The sequence below is a fragment of the Uranotaenia lowii genome, chromosome 2 (genome assembly GCF_029784155.1).
Source record: "Uranotaenia lowii strain MFRU-FL chromosome 2, ASM2978415v1, whole genome shotgun sequence".
Taxonomy (NCBI): Eukaryota; Metazoa; Arthropoda; class Insecta; order Diptera; family Culicidae; genus Uranotaenia; species Uranotaenia lowii.
The window spans coordinates 384,088,115-384,101,836 of NC_073692.1; the positions used below are offsets into that span (position 1 = coordinate 384,088,115).

A 13,722-nucleotide genomic window follows, 5' to 3' on the forward strand; every position below is an offset into this window, starting at 1 on the left:
TATCTCAAAGCTATTTTGCACACGAAGACGGGTGAAAGGAAACGAAAAAACAAACGAGCATTCGCTCAAATTTTCTGGTTTACTTTCAGAAATATATTTATTATATTTTTGTCAAGCAGCGCACCACCAATGTAGTTACACCACTAGAACCGGTATGAAATTTTCTTTATTTTGCATATAATTTTTTTGCCTAAACCTTACGATAACATACTCAAATTCCAGTGCAAAGCTGAATTTAGATGTAGGAATTGTATCAAAAATCCGAATTGATGAAATGTTCGAAAAACAGCTACCTTTGAAAATTCGTCATAAATTATGTATTTCGTATTTTACAAAATCTGAAGATGCCAAAATGTGACAAATTACGTCAACTTTCCAATTCATTTTTTGAAATTTTTCTACTGTAACAGGAACAGCTTTGGCGGTTGATTGATTGGAAAGTACGGGTTTTACACAACTTTTTTACACTTTTTGTGGGCATGATCTTATAAAAAATTTGATAAAAATATCCGTATGTGCAGCATATAGCTTCTAACTTCAGCTTTCTCAGGCACTAAGTGAAATTTTTTTCGAGCACTAAATAACTGATTTATAGCATTTTTCCTGAAGCATGTTTTTCATAAAAAAATTTTTGGACTTAAAACAACTTTGAAATTATTGATTGTACCTGAAAACTGTCTGAGAAACCTATTTGAGTCACATTATAGGCTTCTCAAAACTATAAATTTTAAAGAAATCGGGTGAGAAACAAGAAAGTTTTAGCGAAAACAGTGTAAACCGTCATTTGACCGCTCGCGGTATGAATAGGTATACCTATATATACCTATACCTATACATATACCTATATATATACAAAGTGTCGGTATGTTTAGTGTTAATTTTATGAAATTTCTTAATTTTAAACACCTAGTTAAAGAATTTTATTTTTTAAGATTATTTTTAATTTGGTGTTTTTTATTTAAAAATTACAATAAAGCTTTTTTAGAAGATATTTGAGAATTTTCAGTTTAAAATAATTTAATTTAAGGAATTTTTTCTCAAATTCTTGTAATATTTCAAACGTTTTTAAAGTTTGAGGATCTTTAAAAACTTTCACAATTCAACCACCTTAAAAAAATATATATTCAAATTTTTTATTCATTTGATTTTTATAAAAAAAAAGATTAAATTGATATTATTTTTTATTAAGTGTTTAAAATTCAACCCTTATTGTTTCATTGAAAACAAATTATTTTTATAACATTTTATTTATGATTGATGATAGTTTATTTTTATTTTTTTTTTGGGGGATCCTGTGTATTTTCTATATTAAGGAAATTTGGGATTATATTTATTTTTATTATATTTAAATCAGAGGTGGAAGACAAAAAAACAAAAAAGCGCTCAAATGTCAAATTTATCTGATTAAATCAGCCGGTATCAAATTTTGTTTCATTAGAATGATCATTATTAAAACTTTTTATAAGTCTTTTAGAGAGTTTTGCATTGGATAAGTTTACAAGTTTCACCAAACTGAGCATGCCTCATCTATAAAACAATAATTTTCTTGATTTTGTTTGGTTCCGGCACGAATTTTTATCATTGTTAAAATCCCCGAAAAAAAAAAAAAAAAAAAAAAAAAAAAGAATTTTTATCATTTTTCGAATCACGAAAACTTTTCAAAAAGAGCTCATTTTTCTCTCGAAAAGTAAAAAAAAAACTGCAGCGAATTTCTATTTGCCTGACCTAGATATTATATAATTAATTTCATTTGTATTTTTTTACTTATTTGGTGGGATTTTGGCACGGACCAATGTGATCCATATCCATAAAGCCAGTGGTGGATTTCATTTGTTTATGATACGTTGAAATATTTCAATCCAAAATGCCAATGAACAAACCTATAAAAACACATAAAAAACATACACTATTTAGCACTGGGCCAGAGATATTTGACAGCTGCAGCGAGATTTTTGAATTTCTCTCCCAGAAAATTTGCCGTGAGCAATCGCTTCTCTCGCAAAAAGAAAATCGGCAGCTGATTTTCAAATGTGCAATCCAATGTCTCGCTCCAACTCGTGTGGAATTGCTTAAGGAAAGAGTGAAGTGGCAACAGCAGAACCACATGTCTACACAACTCGCTCCCGTATGAATGAATGCCAACAGTTGTTCCACAAACACATCTACGAATGGAAACGGTGTTCTGTGTACAAAAAACGGCCACCAAACAAGAAGGAAAATCTCGATTGCCGATCGTCTCGGTATGTTTGTAACTTTTGCTCGATCAGAACGGACGTGTTTGCGTTGAAGTGTTGCTTTTCGCGTTCGATTCCACAATAATCTTCCAACAGAAAAAAAAGTGCATTCGGTGAAGACCAAATGTGGAATACAGAAACAATCCATGCATCCGAAATGGATACTTCCGAGGGTATTAAAAGAGCTTTATTCTGCTCCCATCTATATTAATTGCATGGATTAATTACGGGTACAGTTTCCCATTGGAAGATTTTGGAGGAATAATCTGGCCAATTAAATTGGGGTAAATAAGCACTCTGTAGGTGTATGGGATTGCAAGGCCTTCTGTGAGTTTGCTTCTGTATATCCCCAAGCAAACTTCTCAGCGGATGTTCATATCGGTGACGCATATCGAAACCGCCGCAGCCTTCTTGGTTTCCTCTGCTGCTGTGTTGTTTTTGCTATTCAGTGACGACGAGTTCAATGTTATTCGAATCCAATAATGAAAAAGCCCTTGGCAGTGAGAGCTATAAGTGGTTCTTAATCGTAGCAATCTACTGTTCTCCGTGAATGTGACGAAGTAGTGAAAGGATATCGGAAGCTGTCGATTAAATTTGAATCGGGCTTAATTTCTCTGGGCTAGTGCGTTTCCAAGCGATTCTCAAGAATCTCAAGTGGCTACCCCATACTAATGAAAAGTGCTTAATTGGAAGGTAAACACAATCCGGTCCATTTCCTGTGAGTTCTTCTCGTGGTACGTGATGATGGCGCTATCAAAATTCTCAGTCTGTCCATGAAAAAAGTGTACGAATACTGAGGAAGGCGAAAAAAGGCAAAATCGAAAGGATTATTACAACAACAACAGCAGAAACCAGGAGTGTGAAACGGCAAAGCGAAATCGGAGGTTCCAGTAGGAAGCTGCCATTCATTTGATGGTCCAAGCTGAGTGAGCTGTTGAAAAATCCAAGAATCACCCAAAAGGTAACATCTGCTTTTGTCTTATTTCGTTCTGTGTGAGGAGAAAATGCATGGGCGTAGTTACATCTGTATGTCTTGAAATCGTGCTCTTGTTTCTAAAAAAAAATTGATTTTAATTTTTTTTTATTTTGAAATCTGAATCTGAAATCTGAATCTGAAATCTGAAATCTGAATCTGAAATCTGAATCTGAAATCTGAAATCTGAATCTGTAATCTGAATCTGAAATCTGTATCTGAAATCTAAATCTGAAATCTGAATCTGAATCTGAATCTGAAATTTGAATCTGAAATCTGAATCTGAAATCTGAAATCTGAATCTGAAATCTGAATCTGAAATCTGAATCTGAAATCTGAATCTGAAATCTGAATCTGAAATCTGAATCTGAAATCTGAATCTGAAATCTGAATCTGAAATCTGAATCTGAAATCTGAATCTGAAATCTGAATCTGAAATCTGAATCTGAAATCTGAATCTGAATCTGAAATCTGAATCTGAAATCTGAATCTGAAATCTGAAATCTGAATCTGAAATCTGAATCTGAAATCTGAATCTGAAATCTGAATCTGAAATCTGAATCTGAAATCTGAATCTGAAATCTGAATCTGAAATCTGAATCTGAAATCTGAATCTGAAATCTGAATCTGAAATCTGAATCTGAAATCTAAATCTGAAATCTGAAATCTGAATCTGAAATCTGAATCTGAAATCTGAATCTGAAATCTGAATCTGAAATCTGAATCTGAATCTGATATTTGAAATCTGAATCTGATATTTGAAATCTGAATCTGAAATCTGAATCTGAAATCTGAATCTGAAATCTGAATCTGAAATCTGAAATCTGAATCTGAAATCTGAATCTGAAATCTGAATCTGAAATGTGAATCTGAAATCTGAATCTGAAATCTGAATCTGAAATCTGAATCTGAAATCTGAATCTGAAATCTGAATCTGAAATCTGAATCTGAAATCTGAATCTGAAATCTGAATCTGAAATCTGAATCTGAAATCTGAATCTGAAATCTGAATCTGAAATCTGAATCTGAAATCTGAATCTGAAATCTGAATCTGAAATCTGAATCTCAAATCTGAATCTGAAATCTGAAATCTGAATCTAATATTTGAAATCTGAATCTGAATCTGAAATCTGAATCTGAAATCTGAATCTGAAATCTGAATCTGAATCTGAAATCTGAATCTGAAATCTGAATCTGAAATCTGAATCTGAAATCTGAATCTGAAATCTGAATCTGAAATCTGAATCTGAAATCTGAATCTGAAATCTGAATCTGAAATCTGAATCTGAAATCTGAATCTGAAATCTGAATCTGAAATCTGAATCTGAAATCTGAATCTGAAATCTGAATCTGAAATCTGAATCTGAAATCTGAATCTGAAATCTGAATCTGAAATCTGAATCTGAAATCTGAATCTGAAATCTGAATCTGAAATCTGAAATCTGAATCTGAAATCTGAAATCTGAAATCTGAATCTGAAATCTGAATCTGAAATCTCAATTTGGAATTTAAATCTGAAATCTGAATCTGAAATCTGAATCTGAAATCTGAATCGGAAATCTGAATCTGAAATGTGAATCTGAAATCTGAATCTGAAATCCGAATCTGAAATCTGAATTTGAATCTGAATTCTGCGATCTGAAACCTGAATCTGAAATCTGAATCTGAAATCTGTTGTTTGAATCTGAAATCTGAACTTGAAATCTGAGTCTGAAATGTGAATCTGAAATGTGAAATCTTGATCTGGAATCTTAAAGCATCAAATATATTAACTTTCATCTCAGTTAAAAATGAAAAAAATCGCCATTTTCGTTACATTCGAATCGACGTCTCTGAGTTCAACTTCCCAGCATCACAAGTCTTCAGAACACAACACTTTTCGATACGCATATTATGCTGTTTTTTCCTCCTACAGAATAGAGCATCACAAGCTGCATCACATCTCGTAGCTCTGCTCTTTTTTTTCTGCTGTTGGTCCAAAACGTGTCCCTCATTCGTTAAACATGGTCCGAACCGGAAAAAAATTGCACCTGTCGTTTGTTTTTTTTCTGTCTCTTGCTGCTTGCCTTTTCCTCAACCAATATTTGCGATGTTTTTGAGGAGCAGCAGCCTCGCTTTTCGCGACCGACAATTCAGTCACTTTTCAGGACTCGAATGCTGTGGCATTGAAAACTGTGCCACATGGATGGGACCTTTTTTCCCTGTCGTCTGTTTACCTTTTTCAGTTGGAATCGATGCGAGAAATATGTTAGTATGTACATACATGTATGACGTGGAGAAGAGTGTCTTTCACGTGCAGGAATCATCTATAAATTCTTCTCTGTTGCTTCTAAGAACGAAATGACGAGTGTCAAACATCATCAAGTCAAATGGAGCATTTCCAGTTTGTTTGCATCCGGGATGCTTCTTCGATGTTGGAAGTCAAAGACGAAAATATAAATTTATGTATGTCAAAACACCTTCGGAGAAGGGTTTAGTAGAATGTGTTCAGTTTCCTGTTTTAGAAAGCAACATGGCTTTTAACCCATATAAGACAGATTGATGGGAAATTCAAAATTAAATTTGAAATAACTTTTATGAAGCCCTTTTTAGAGGAAGTCAGACATTGACAAATGTAACAAAACACCATCTTATTAATTGGCTTGTTGAAAACCTGACAAAACAATGCCGGTACGGTTAATCGTCCTTGGGCACGTAACCTGTAATCATTTCTATTAATACCTTTTTTTCTTGCATCCAGAGCCTGTTCTTCTGCTGACTCTTTCCGAGTACATGCTTCGATACACACCGGTAGTTCTCAGTTTAAAATGCTTTGGGCTGAAAACGTGTGCAGCTCCCCGTGGGTAAGAAGCTTATACCTAACATATTAATATGAGGAACGACAGACCTGGGGAGATCGAGATGTGCTAATAGAGGCGTCTGTTGTCACTTCTCGTTTTTGCTCATCTGGTCCAGTTGTTGGTCTGGCCAGTTATCTTGTCGTGTGTCGGGCATAGTAACGGTTTGCCTAGAAGCTACTAGAACCTCTCTCGTTTACCTTCGAGTGTCCACACGAAAGATGAGGTATGACAGATGGTGGCACACAATTATTCTATCAAAGTGTTGACGCGAAGTCTATTCAATAAAATTCCGCTGAGTCTGAGTTGTTGAAGGTTTTTTGAGCACCGGTAGCTTATGCAACATGAAGTTTGCAAAATTGTGGGTATTTAAGTTCCTTCGAATCTTCCACGTGTTTTCAGGTCATGGATTTATCTAAACTTCTAGAAATCTCTTCACATCTGGCAAAGATATTCCTAAGATTTTAAATACGATCCAGAGCTATATTATAACCCTTTTTGGTTTGAAAAAAAGGTATTATTGGCTTGAGTGTCAAACTCATATCGCCAGAGGCGATTTGTTCTCTCGACTCGCGTTTCGTTGAATCACAATCCTCGGGTGTTCCAGAAAATGTGAAATTCAATTTTACAACCATCCCACCAGAGTCATGGTATTTGGAGCGGCTGCTTCGGATAGATTAAAGATGTCTCCTGTTTTCATAAAAGCTGGAATAAAAATTAATACTGAAGTCTACATGAACATTTTGAAAAACAAGTGCTTGAGTGGATTCGTAGATGAGAATGAAAGTGGACACATCGAGTTATTGTTTCTTAATATGTTTATCTACATGCCTGAATGAATAAAAGAGTTTTGAAAAAATGTCAACATAAAAAAGTGTTTTTGAATGACATTTTGGACAGGATCTAAAGGATTTTTTTTTACCATTGGGTAAAAATCAACCAAATTTTACACACTTTCTCATTGATGTGTATTGTTTGCATGCTGTCAGTCAACCTCGAAGTCGTATTTTGTGATTCAACGAAACGCGAGTCGAGAGAACAAATCGCCTCTGGCGATATGAGTTTGACACTCAAGCCAATAAAATTAAAACTCAACAACAACAACGAGAGTACAAATTCATTCCAAACACCTGGAATTTCCAGACCTGTCGCATCGGCATTTGGGAAAAATGTTGAAAATTCACCATTCAACCGTCTCCAGAGTGTTGAAGCGGTTTCAGAAGCGGTTGCCGTTGGACCACGGCAAAGGAATTGGAAGAAACCCGGGACTGGAGAATAAAAAAAGACTGAGGGAAAGGTGAAGCGGATGATTAAAGCAAATCCCAACGTCTCAAACCGTGATTTGGCTAAAAAGATCGGCATGTCGCAGAGCTACGTCCAGAATGCAAAGAAGAGAGCTGGACTACATACATACAAGGTACAGAGCTTCCCAAACCACAATGAGCGGCAACAATCGACGGCTAAAACTCGGGCACGGAAGCTCTACGAGAAGAAGCTGACAAAATATGGCTGCTGTGTGATGGACTACGAAACGTATACAAAAGCCGATTTTAAGCAAATTCTGGGGTTGGAGTTTTTCACCGGCAAGAGCAAGTTCGATGTGGACGACAAATTTAAGAAGAATAAAATGCCGAAATGCCTTCAAATATCTCTTTGGCAGGCCATTTGTCTTGCGGACTGAGGAGTGAGCCTTTCGTGACAAAGGGCACAGGAAATGGCGAGATCTACAAATATGAGTGCCGCGAGAAGCGCCTTTTTCCGTTCTTGCAGCAGCACAACGAAGCTCTGCTATTTTGGCCACGTTTGGCACTAATGGCACTAATCTAAAATTGTCCTGGAGTGATATGAGGCCAATTCTGTCCATTTTGTTCCAAAGGACATGAACCTGTCAAACCGTCCGGAACTGTGCCCGGAGAAGCAGTACTAGGCAATAATATAGCGGGAACTTCGGAAGAGCAAGAAGATATTCAAAGACGAGAAGAACATGTTAGAATATGGAAAAAAAAACTGAAAAACTGGTACCGGATGACACTGTTAAAATTTTGATGGAGGACATCGAGCGTAAATGCGTTCAATTTTGCACTCAAGGCTCCATCGACTAATTGTTCTCTTGATTTTTGAAGTAAATGTATGTATCCTGTACCCTGAAATTTTGGTTTGATTCTAAACATTATAAGAAAATTGGCATGACATTTTCGGTATCGCAATAATTTCGTGTTCGTCTTTTAATAAAGACCGACTAAATATATAGCGTTTTTGACCATTATCGTCGTATATGCTCTTGAGGAAAACCTTATCTTTAATTGAACGCTCAAGTAATCAAAGGTTCCATAGGACGGTCACTTGAAAGCTTACTCAGTCTTGAATAAGCATGTATTATAGCATTTTACTTAGCTAAAGATTCAGATTCTTATCCAAACGTTCAAATTTCAAAGTCGAAGCTCGGTAGAAGACCATAACAAAAAGTATTTCTAGACAATCATTTTGTATCTACATTTGAATTATTACATTCCTAAAATTGATATTTAAATATTGCATGTACTCTTAATAAAAATTATACTTGAGAAATTCAGATGCTTTAAGGATTGATCTTGAGCCTTCAAGATGATAGCTGAACACGTTATTTTTGTTCCATGATGAATTAATGGTATCGAAAACACCAGCGCAAAGAAAAATCTGTGGCCGTTTCAAAATTAGCATTTCACTAATATGCAGTGATGAACTAACTTTGAATTGTTCTAATCAGTCAAATTACAATATTAAGCAACAATCTGACGGGCTGCATATATTTATTCTATTTTTGATATGTCATAAACACACAACCAAAGTCATAAACAGTACAACTTTCTGATATTCAAATGTATGAGCTCTTCCGTCGTTTCCGCTATTTATTTCAGAACAAAACAGCACTCAGACAGCACCCCTCTTTAACAAAAGTTGAAAGATCGATCTACCAAAAATCAATCCTTCTGCTCCAAGTTTTTAGTTGGATCGATCCTGGAACCGGTCAGCTAAATCGATCTTGGGAATCGATCTTTTCCAGAAGATCGAACAATCCTGAACCTTGAGGACAGATTTTCGGACAGGATCTACTCCAATAATAGCATCCCAAGTAACAATTTTAGCTTCATTATGGTCAGCACATAAAATGTGTATGAAATAGTATGCTTAAATAAATGCGCCTCGTTAAATCTTCAGAACAGGGTGGCCACTCATTCGGGAAATGCGGGAAAAAGTCGGAATTTAAAATCCATCGGGAAATAAGCGGGAAAAGTAGGGCTCAGCTGTTCATTGCATACATTTCAGTGAATCCAATGCTCCAAGATAACCTAGAATTGTGAAACTAACACCCTAACCATGTTCAGAATGATTAAACTCGAAACTTCGTGCAACTCAAATATGATAAAATTGAAGACTTCATTTCAGTTGTTACTGAGAAATAGTTGGTAGAAATATGATATTCTTCCGTTAGAATTTCCTTGCGGTCTTTAAACATTTTATACCCTGATAAATACTATTATATATGCCGGAAGATTATCTTATGATGTGGTGCCATAAGAAAAATAATTGAAATTCATAAGACTCTTATGACGGAAATGAATAAACACAGAATAAACACCTTTTCCACAAAGCGGTTGTGGTTTTTCATAAGATATTTATGGGAAAAGGAGTGTCGCATACAATAAAAATAATTCAAGCTAATATTCCGTTTTATTTTGTTTGAAATAATATCACGCAGCATTTCGACACCCGGTTCCAAACATGTTTTATAGCTGCCTCCGAAATATTGCCGAGAGTAGGCCGAATATTTACTATTTAAATTTATACAATAACAGATTTGTCAAATTTTTTAAATGATTTTGGATAATTTATGAAACATAAAAAAAATATTTTGAAAAAGCTACACTATCATCAAAAACTTATGGTTTCTTTAACACTAAACATACCGACACTTTGTATATACCTATTCATACCGCGAGCGGTCAAATGACGGCAAACACCGTTTTCGCTAAAACTCCCTTGTTTCTCAACTGATTTCTACCAAATTTATAGTTTTGAAAAGCTTATAATTCGACTCAAATATGTTTCTCAGACAATTTTCAGCTACAATCAATAACTTTAAAGTTATTTACAGTACAAGAAAAAATTTATGAAAAAACATGCTTCAGGACAAAGGTTGTAAATCAGTTATTAAGTGCTCGAAAAAAATTTCACATAGTGCCTGAGAAAGCTGAAGTTAGAAGCTATATGTTGCACATATGGAAATTTTTTTTGAAAATTTTCTAAGATCATGGCCACAAAAAATGTAAAAAAGTTGTGTAAAACCCGTACTTTTCAATCAATCAACCGCCAAAGCTGTTCCTGTTACAGTAGAAAATTTTGAAAAAGTTAATTGAAAAGTAGACGTAATTTGTCACATTTTGGCATCTTTGGATTTTTAAAATACTAAATACATAATTTTTGACGGCTTTACAAAGGTAGTTGTTTTGCGAACTTTTTATGAATCTGGATTTTCTGAGACAATCCCTACACCCAAATTCAGCTTTGCACTGGATTTTGAGTACGTTAACGTATAGTTTAGGCAATAAAACTATATGTAAAAGAAAGCAAATTTCATGCCGGTTCTAGTGATGTAACTGGCTTGGCGGTGCAATGCTTTACAAAAATATAATAAATATATTTCTAAAAGTAAAACTAGAAAATTTGAGCTAATGCTTGTTTGTTTTTTCGTTTCTTTTCATCCGTCTTCGTGTGCAAAATAGCTGTGAGATATTACCACCCACTGCGCCCGTCTGCCAAGCAAGAATTTGTGCTGACTTCTCAAAATTCAGAAACTAGTTCACTGTTTTATTTATCATATTTTTGCCAAGCATTGCACCGCCAATGCAGTTACACCACTAGAACCGGTATGAAATAAGCTTTCTTTTGCATATAGTTTTATTGCCTAAACCTTACGTTAACGTACTCAAAATCCAGTGCAAAGCTGAGCTTAGGTGTAGGAATTGTCTTAGAAAATCCAAATTGATAAAAAGTTCGAAAAACAGCTACCTTTGAAAAGTCGTCATAAATTATGTACTTCGTATTTCAAAAAATCTAAAGATGCCAAAATGTGACAAATTACGTCTACTTTTCAATTCACTTTTTCAAAATTTTCTACTGTAACAGGAACAGCTTTGGCGGTTGATTGATTGAAAAGTACGGGTTTTACACAACTTTTTTACATTTTTTGTGGCCATGATCTTAGGAAATTTTCAAAAAAAAATTCCATATGTGCAACATATAGCTTCTAACTTCAGCTTTCTCAGGCACTATGTGAAATTTTTTTCGAGCACTTAATAACTGATTTACAACCTTTTTCCTGAAGCATGTTTTATCATAAAATTTTTCTTGTACTGTAAATAACTTTAAAGTTATTGATTGTAGCTGAAAATTGTCTGAGAAACATATTTGAGTCGAATTATAAGCTTTTCAAAACTAGAAATTGGTAGAAATCGGTTGAGAAACAAGGGAGTTTTAGCGAAAACGGTGTTTGCCGTCATTTGACCGCTCGCGGTATGAATAGGTATACCACATACGTTATTCGAAAACCGTAACACTTAAAAAAAATTTAAAAACGCAAAAATACTTGCATTTCAAAAACAAAAATAGTCCTGTCGTTAAATTTGCGAAAAAACAATTATATAAGGCGTAATCATCGTTTAAAGTTCAAAAACCGTCATTTGACCGCCTCCGGTACGTTTAGTGTTAAAACATCTTAGGTGTATCTGTGTACCTTTCACTGTAGATGGTACAGGAGAATGCATGCTTTATACATGATTATCGTTTATTCCAGATTTTCTTAATATATCCAGGCTTGCCCATAAATCCAATAAAGAATTCGAGATAAATTAAATCTGGGCTGGATTGATAGATATTAATTAAAAGTTCCCAGATTTTACCCAGGTTTATACAGATTATTTGCTTAATCAAATAAAAAACTCAAAATTCTCTTTGAAAATTTTAAGATTTCGTGTTGAAAACCGATTTAAAAAAAAATCCAAAACGAACAAAACATTTTTGTTTTATCTTTAAATTTTCACACTGCTGAGCTGTGATTCAATAAGAACTGTAAATTCTAAATAATTTTCTTTATTTCCTCTTGTATTTTTAAGAATAAAGCCTATATTACATTTTAATAGAGAAACTTTTCAAAAGAAAGCAGTACTTTAAATAAATCAACTTTCAATAAATGACAAACATAGTTTCGAGTTTTTGGCTTATCTTCATAGTTATGTTAGAATTTAACATTTTGAACCTTTATTGACCGTTGAACGAATATTTGGTTGAGTTTGACCAAGCCGAACGTAGCGTAATCGCCATGAGAAAATTTTATAACAACAGAGTTTAAATATTGTTTACAAGAATAAAAATAGCGTATTTTAATGACGGAAACTAGTTTCTTGTATTAAAACTTATTTAACCTTAAAATTCATAAATTTGTTCTTCTTCTGTAGGAATGATTTGTATTTGCAACTGAAGTTTCTGTTAAAAAATGCTGATGGCTTCGGCTCAGTCGAACTCCGAACATTTGTCCTCCGATTGGTATAATCTACTAAATCATTCCACTTTATTTTAAATATCTTTTTCTTATTCTTAAAAAAATATCGCATGGTTAATTTCTCTAATATTTTCACTGTTTTCAAGAATGCCATGCTCATGAATTACCCAAACCGGTACCATTTCTGTTTAGTTCCAAACCTTGCGCATCTGGGTTTACATTTTTTAGTTGTTTTTTTTTTTAATTGGTTTTCTTGTTTACGGGATAGGAAAATGCGCAAAATTAGAGTCGGTCACAGTGAAATTTTAAAAATTGAAATCGTTTTAATGATCCTATTATTAACCTTCCCATGCCGTTCGGGTCAATATGACCCGAAGCGCACATTTAAAATCTCTTATCTTCATTCCAATATACTGAAGAACTTGGAATTTTGACTGACCAAGTATGTTCTATGAAAATAATGATCAAATTAACGTCAAAAAATTAAAATTTGCGTTTTGAAAATCGGTTCATTGGGAAATGAAATATAGCTAAGCAAAACAAAAATTTGATATCTTTTTTTTAAGTTAGATTTGTTTTCTACCGGAAGATCTGAGATAGCGGTCAAAACTTTCATTGGACCCCAACATATCTATACACTGTCGGAAAGATGGATTCTTGACGATTTCAAACATCAATGAAACACTTAAATACAGAAAAGCTGTCAAAAGTTATGAGCATTTTAAAAATAAAATTGATTTTTCGGACTTTTTACTTTCTGAACCAGTTTCTGATAACTTGGTAATACATATCGACTTTATTTTAAAATTTTGAGTAAAAAGAACAAATTACCTACACAATGAATATAATATCATCAAAATCGGTTAACATTTACAGTCAGGAGAACGAAATCAAACTACAACTCAAATTTCCCGGAAACGGAAATTTTGCGAACGGCATGGGAAGGTTAAAATACAAATAAAACACTTTTTAACCCTCATCCGCATTAGGTTTCGTTACCCTTATCAGACTTAGGAGTGTCAATTTGACACTCCAAGCTAAAATCGTTATTAATCTTTTCATATCTAACCGATTACAACAAAACTTATATCACTAAAAACCTTGTAAGCTCAGTAAAATATGTTTGGAACATTATATACA

The 13,722-nt window shown here is 34.0% G+C and overlaps 1 protein-coding gene across 1 annotated transcript in view; it reads left to right on the forward strand.

Moving 5' to 3' along the window:
- The first annotated feature begins 2,204 nt into the window (after positions 1–2,204).
- Positions 2,205–13,722, forward strand: part of LOC129748338 (activated Cdc42 kinase Ack) — a 70,987-nt gene continuing 59,469 nt past the window's right edge. Inside the window, exon 1 of the mRNA XM_055742901.1 lies at positions 2,205–3,195. The gene's annotated coding sequence lies outside the window, so the exon portion shown is untranslated. The remainder of the gene's footprint in view (positions 3,196–13,722) is intronic.